Raw genomic sequence first — 7,475 nt, 5'->3', positions numbered from 1 at the left:
GAAATCCAACATGTCATGGTACTACTACTAGTATAGTACTAGAATTGAGACTTATCAAACGGAAAAACGAATGTTTTTTAGATGAGCCCTATAAACCCTAGTGGGTACGTACTCCGTAAAAACAGATTTTTCCAAAACTAAGTCGCTCCCTTTTCATGAATTCTGTAGTATGCACCTCCGTCGACGCTCCCTTTCATGAATTCTGTACTTCCTGTCACCGACATGTGGGACATATAGCAACCGGGTCAACGTGTCAAGCACGAAATAACAGTGCAGAACAGCAGGGGGGATGCACCCCACTCATACCGGCCTAGTGTTAGTAATGAGCAATGAGACGTAAAATCACAATGCCGCACCTTCCCAGATGGACAAAGCAACCATTATTTCACACTTCGGTTCGACATCATCTCAAACCACATACTAGTATTGCTTCTGCCTCAAGAGGGACACGCGCATTGCCTTGGTACATCATGACACGTGGAACCGCATGACAGGCCATGCTCCCCCGCTGATCGCTGGGTAAAATCACCTCATTTTTACTATATTTCATCTGGATCGGTTTACTAGATGGCATGCACATCATTCTAGGTTGAGAATTTAACTGGCTATATATATGTGTGATGAACAGTACGCTAGCCTTTTAAAAAATGTATACTTTTGTACAGTAGTACTCCACTATCGATGGATTGCGCCATGGAGCAAAAATTGAAATTTAAAAAAAAGGTGGTACATATAGAGAGCGCTCGTCGCCAAATTATGCATATAGTACTATTAAAAAAGCTAGTACGTGCTTAATTGGGTGCTAAATTCTATTAAAGAAATACTAGTACTAGTATGTAAATACTGAAGAGTTAAAGTAACGAGAAGAAACATAACATAGTTCTGCTGGGGGCTCAGCACAACACACCCCTCAAATTAAACTAAGCACACCTGAAATTAAACTATGCAACTAATCTGGTAGACACTGCATTAGAAGTTTAGAACCGCCATGAGCAACAACACTGCCACCTTACTCGGAGTCCTCGTCAACGTCCTCGACTTCGTCCTTGTCCCTCTTCCTCTTGGCCGATACTTCTTTGCTTGAACCGCCAACTTGGTTGTTGCTCTTCATCCAACCCTTGTAGGTATTGAAACAAAGGTAGCCATCCATTGCAGCGTACTGGATGTGGTCTATATCTACCACATTCCGCTGCCATGCATGACGATGAAACGTGTAATGAGGTTTCTCTAGTTTGCGGTACGAAGGATGAACCATGGCTCCTGCCAGGGTCAGCATTGACGGCTGACGAGAGGGCACTAGCCAATTCTTCTGGAGGTCGAAGGGGTTGCCTACAACGAGGCCTATCCAACGCAGGACTTCTTTGTCATTCTTAAAGTCTACAATAACGAATTTGATTGTTTTTTCCTCGAGGAAGTTCTTAAAATCCTGGCACTCAACGTCGGCATGGCATATGTGGTAGACCAAGCAAACGTTATGTACGCAAACCTGGATCACGGCGGGCTTCTTCCTCTCTTAGTCCTTTAGATCCTTCTCTCGTCCCAGGACTATTGTGTACTCAACATCTAGCCCAGCGACCCACTCATCATGTGAGTTTTCGAACATGCGTCTGAAGCGAGAAAGGCATCCTTTCACCATCGTGGAAGTATGGGTGTAGATGACGTCGAACTTATCGCCGGTGATGGTTAATCTTGTACTCACTGCCGATCGGGGAGATTTGGGACGCCATGGATTTGGGAGGAGGGTTAGGATTAGTGGAACTGCCGTAATGTGAATGGACGGGACGACTAGGAGCGAACCGCCGTAGTATTAAAGGACGTGCGGGAAAGAGTAGGAGCGAACTGCCAGCGTGCGAACGGCAGGGTAGTGGCTTTCCATTCTCCCATGATATGGGCTTCCGTGAGCCCTTGGATCTGAGATCGAACGGTTGCATGGCGTGATTCTAGACCTATGGGTGAATATCCTATCCTAGAGGGTTATTCTTAAAATTTTCAGCAACTTAGCATGCGACCGTTTGATCTCAGATCCAAGGGCTGCCAGCAGCCCATATCATGGTCGCGCCTACCATGATCATCGCGTCGCTCGCGTGGTCGCGCCCTTGGAGATTTAACACGGTGCGTTAGGCTATCTGATGTTGGCATGTCATACATAGTCATTGTTGGGGAACGTTGCAGAAAATTAAAAATTTTCCTACGGTTTCACCAAGATCCATCTATGAGTTCATCTAAGCAACGAGTCTAGGGAGAGAGTTTGCATCTACATACCACTTGTAGATCGCGTGCGGAAGCTTGCAAGGTGATGATGTAGTTGTACTCGACGTGATCCAAATCACTGATGACCTGCGCCGAACGGACGGCACCTCCGCGTTCAACACACGTACGGAACAGCCACGTCTCCTCCTTCTTGATACAGCAAGGAAGGGAGGAGAGGTTGAGGGAGATGGCACCAGCAGCAGCACGACGGCGTGGTGTTGATGGAGCTGCAGTACTCCGGCAGAGCTTCGCTAAGCACTATGGAGGTGGAGGAGGTGTTGGGGAGGGAGAAGGAGGCAACCAAAGGCCAGGGCGTTCAGGTATGAAGTCCCTCCTCTCCCCCACTATATATAGGGGTGCCAAGGGGGGGTGGCCGGCCCTAGGAGATCCAATCTCCTAGGGGGTGCGGCGGCCAAGGGGGGTTTTCCCTCCCCCCAAGGCACCTAGGAGGTGCCTTACCCTCCTAGGACTCTTGCCCCCCTTGAACCCTAGGCGCATGGGCCTATGTGGGGCTGGTGTCCTTGGCCCATTAGGCCAAGGCGCACCCCCCCACAGCCCATGTGGCCCCCCGGGACAGGTGGACCCACCCGGTGGACCCCCGGGACCCTTCCGGTGGTCCCGGTACAATACCGATAACCCCGAAACTTGTCCCGATGCCCGAAACAGGACTTCCCATATATAAATCTTTACCTCCGGACCATTCCGGAACTCCTCGTGACGTCTGGGATCTCATCCGGGACTCCAAACAACATTCGGGTTACTGCATATACATATCCCTATAACCCTAGCGTAACTGAACCTTAAGTGTGTAGACCCTACGGGTTCGGGAGACATGCAGACATGACCGAGACTCTCTCAGTCAATAACCATCAGCGGGATCTGGATACCCATGATGGCTCCCACATGCTCCTCGATGTTGTTATCGGATGAACCACTATGTCGAGGATTCGATCAAACCCTGTATGCAATTCCCTTTGTCAATCGGTACGTTACTTGCCCGAGACTCGATCGTCGGTATCCCAATACCTTGTTCAGTCTCGTTACCGGCAAGTCACTTTACTCGTACCGTAATGCATGATCCCGTGTCCAACACCTTGGTCACATTGAGCTCAATATGATGATGCATTACCGAGTGGGCCCAGAGATACCTCTCCGTCATACGGAGTGACAAATCCCAGTCTCGATCCGTGTCAACCCAACAGCTACTTTCGGAGATACCTGTAATGTACCTTTATAGTCACCCAGTTACGTTGTGACGTTTGGTACACCCAAGGCATTCTTACGGTATCCGGGAGTTACACGATCTCATGGTCGAAGGAAGAGATACTTGACACTTGCAAAGCTCTAGCAAAACGAACTACACGATCTTTTATGCTATGCTTAGGATTGGGTCTTGTCCATCACATCATTCTCCTAATGATGTGATCCCGTTATCAACGACATCCAATGTCCATAGTCAGGAAACCACGACTATCTGTTGATCACAACGAGCTGGTCAACTAGAGGCTTACCAGGGACATTGTGTGGTCTAAGTATTCACATGTGTATTACGATTTCCGGATAATACAGTTATAGCATGAATAAAAGACAATTATCATGAACAATGAAATATAATAATACTTTTATTATTGCCTCTAGGGCATATTTCCAACAGTCTCCCACTTGCACTAGAGTCACTAATCTAGTTACATTGTGATGAATCGAACACCCATAGAGTTCTTGTGTTGATCATGTTTTGCACGCGAGAGAGGTTTAGTCAGCGGATCTGCGACATTCAGATCCGTGTGCACTTTGCAAATCTCTATGTCTCCATCTTGAACATTTTCACAGATGGAGTTGAAACGACGCTTGATGTGCCTGGTCTTCTTGTGAAACCTGGGCTCCTTTGCGAGGGCAATAGCTCCAGTGTTGTCACAGAAGAGTTTGATCGGCCCCGACGCATTGGGTATGACTCCTAGGTCGGTGATGAACTCCTTCACCTAAATCGCTTCATGTGCTGCCTCCGAGGCTGCCATGTACTCCGCTTCACACGTAGATCCCGCCACCACGCTCTGCTTGCAGCTGCACCAGCTTACTGCTCCACCATTCAACATATACACGTATCCGGTTTGTGACTTAGAGTCATCCGGATCTCAGTCGAAGCTAGCGTCGACGTAACCCTTTACGACGAGCTCTTCGTCTCCTCCATAAACGAGAAACATGTCCTTTGTCCTTTTCAGGTACTTCAGGATATTCTTGACGGCTGTCCAGTGTTCCTTGCCGGGATTACTTTGGTATCTTGCTACCAAACTTACGGCAAGGTTTACATCGGGTCTGGTACACAGCATGGCATACATAATAGATCCTATGGCTGAAGCATAGGGGATGACACTCATCTCTTCTTTATCTTTTGCCGTGGTCGGTGACTGAGCTGAGCTCAGTCTCATACCTTGTAATACAGGCAAGAACCCCTTCTTGGACTGATCCATTCTGAATCTCTTCAAAATCTTATCAAGGTATGTGCTTTGTGAAAGACCTATGAGGCGTCTCGATCTATCTCTATAAATCTTGATGCCTAATATATAAGCAGCTTCTCCAAGGTCCTTCATTGAAAAACACTTATTCAAGTAGGCCTTAATGCTGTCCAGAAATTCTATATTATTTCCCATCAGGAGTATGTCATCTACATATAATATGAGAAATGCTACAGAGCTCCCACTCACTTTCTTGTAAACGCAGGCTTCTCCATAAGTCTGCATAAACCCAAACGCTTTGATCATCTCATCAAAGCGAATGTTCCAACTCCGAGATGCTTGCACCAGTCCATAAATGGATCGCTGGAGCTTGCATACTTTGTTAGCATTCTGAGGATCGACAAAACCTTCCGGCTGCATCATATACAGTTCTTCCTTAAGATGCCCGTTAAGGAATGTTGTTTTGACGTCCATCTGCCATATCTCATAATCATAGTATGCGGCAATTGCTAACATGATTCGGACGGACTTTAGCTTCGCTACGGGAGAGAATGTCTCGTCGTAGTCAATCCCTTGAACCTGTCGATAACCCTTAGCGACAAGTCGAGCTTTATAGATGGTAACATTACCATCCGCGTCCGTCTTCTTCTTAAAGATCCATTTGTTTTCTATCGCTCGCCGATCATCGGGCAAGTCTGTCAAAGTCCATACTTTGTTTTCATACATGGATTCTATCTCGGATTTCATGGCTTCAAGCCATTTGTTGGAATCCGGGCCCGTCATTGCTTCTTCATAGTTCGAAGGTTCATTGTTGTCTAACAACATGATTTCCGGGACAGGGTTGCCGTACCACTCTGGTGCGGAACGTGTCCTTGTGGACCTACGAAGTTCAGCAGTAACTTGATCCGAAGTACCTTGATCATTATCATGGTTTTCCTCTTCAGTTGGTGTGGGCATCACAGGAATGGTTTCCTGTGCTGCGTCACTATCCCGCTCAAGAGGTAGTACTTCATCGAGTTCTACTTTCCTCCCACTTACTTCTTTCGAGAGAAACTCTTTTTCCAGAAAGCATCCGTTCTTGGCAACAAAGATCTTGCCTTCGGATCTTAAGTAGAAGGTATACCCTATAGTTTCCTTAGGGTATCCTATGAATACGCATTTTTCCGACTTGGGTTCGAGCTTTTCAGGTTGAAGTTTCTTGACATAAGCTTCGCATCCCCAAACTTTTAGAAACGACAGCTTAGGTTTCTTTCCAAACCATAATTCATACGGTGTCGTCTCAACGGATTTAGACGGTGCCCTATTTAAAGTGAATGTAGCTGTCTCTAGAGCGTATCCCCAAAATGATAGCGGTAAATCGGTAAGAGACATCATAGACCACACCATATCCAATAGAGTGCGATTACGATGCTCGGACACACCGTTTCGCTGAGGTGTTCCAGGCGGCGTGAGCTGTGAAACGATTCCACATTTCTTTAAGTGTGTACCAAATTCGTGACTTAAGTATTCTCCTCCACGATCTGATCGTAAGAATTTTATCTTTCGGTCACGTTGATTCTCCACCTCATTCTGAAATTCCTTGAACTTTTCAAAGGTCTCAGACTTGTGTTTCATTAAGTAGACATACCCATATCTACTCAAGTCATCTGTGAGGGTGAGAACATAACGATATCCTCCGCGAGCCTCAACGCTCATTGGACCGCACACATCGGTATGTATGATTTCCAACAAGTTGGTTGCTCGCTCCATTGTTCCGGAGAACGGAGTCTTGGTCATTTTGCCCAAGAGGCATGGTTCGCATGTGTCAAACGATTCATAATCAAGAGACTCTAAAAGTCCATCGGCATGGAGCTTCTTCATGCGCTTGACACCAATGTGACCAAGGCGGCAGTGCCACAAGTATGTGGGACTATCGTTATCAACTTTAAATCTTTTGGCATCTACACTATGAACATGTGTAATGTTACGCTCGAGATTCATTAAGAATAAACCATTGACCATCGGAGCATGACCATAAAACATATCTCTCATATAAATCGAACAACCATTATTCTCAGACTTAAATGAGTAGCCATCTCGTATTAAACGAGATCCAGATACAATGTTCATGCTCAAACTTGGCACTAAATAACAATTATTAAGGTTCAAAACTAATCCCGTAGGTAAATGTAGAGGCAGCGTGCCGACGGCGATCACATCGACTCTGGAACCATTCCCGACGCGCATCGTCACCTCGTCCTTTGCCAGTCTCCGTTTATTCCGCAGCTCCTGCTGTGAGTTACAAATATGAGCAACGGCACCGGTATCAAATACCCAGGAGTTACTACGAGTACTGGTAAGGTACACATCAATCACATGTATATAAAATATACCTTTGGTGTTGCCGGCCTTCTTATCCGCTAAGTATTTGGGGCAGTTCCGCTTCCAGTGACCCTTCCCCTTGCAATAAAAGCACTCAGTCTCAGGCTTGGGTCCATTCTTTGACTTCTTCCTGGTAACTGGCTTACCAGGCGCGGCAACATCTTTGCCGTCCTTCTTGAAGTTCTTCTTACCCTTGCCCTTCTTGAACTTAGTGGTCTTATTGACCATCAACACTTGATGTTCTTTCTTGATTTCAGCCTCTACTGACTTCAGCATCGAGAACACTTCAGGAATGGTCTTTTCCATTCCCTGCATGTTGTAGTTCATCACAAAGCTCTTGTAGCTTGGTGGGAGCGACTGGAGGATTCTGTCAATGACCGCCTCATCTGGGAGGTTAATGTTCAGCTGGGT

Source organism: Triticum aestivum, chromosome 6B (assembly GCF_018294505.1).
Source record: "Triticum aestivum cultivar Chinese Spring chromosome 6B, IWGSC CS RefSeq v2.1, whole genome shotgun sequence".
Lineage (NCBI taxonomy): Eukaryota > Viridiplantae > Streptophyta > Magnoliopsida > Poales > Poaceae > Triticum > Triticum aestivum.
The sequence above is the reverse complement of the archived record's forward strand: the minus strand, read 5'-3'. Positions refer to the sequence as shown.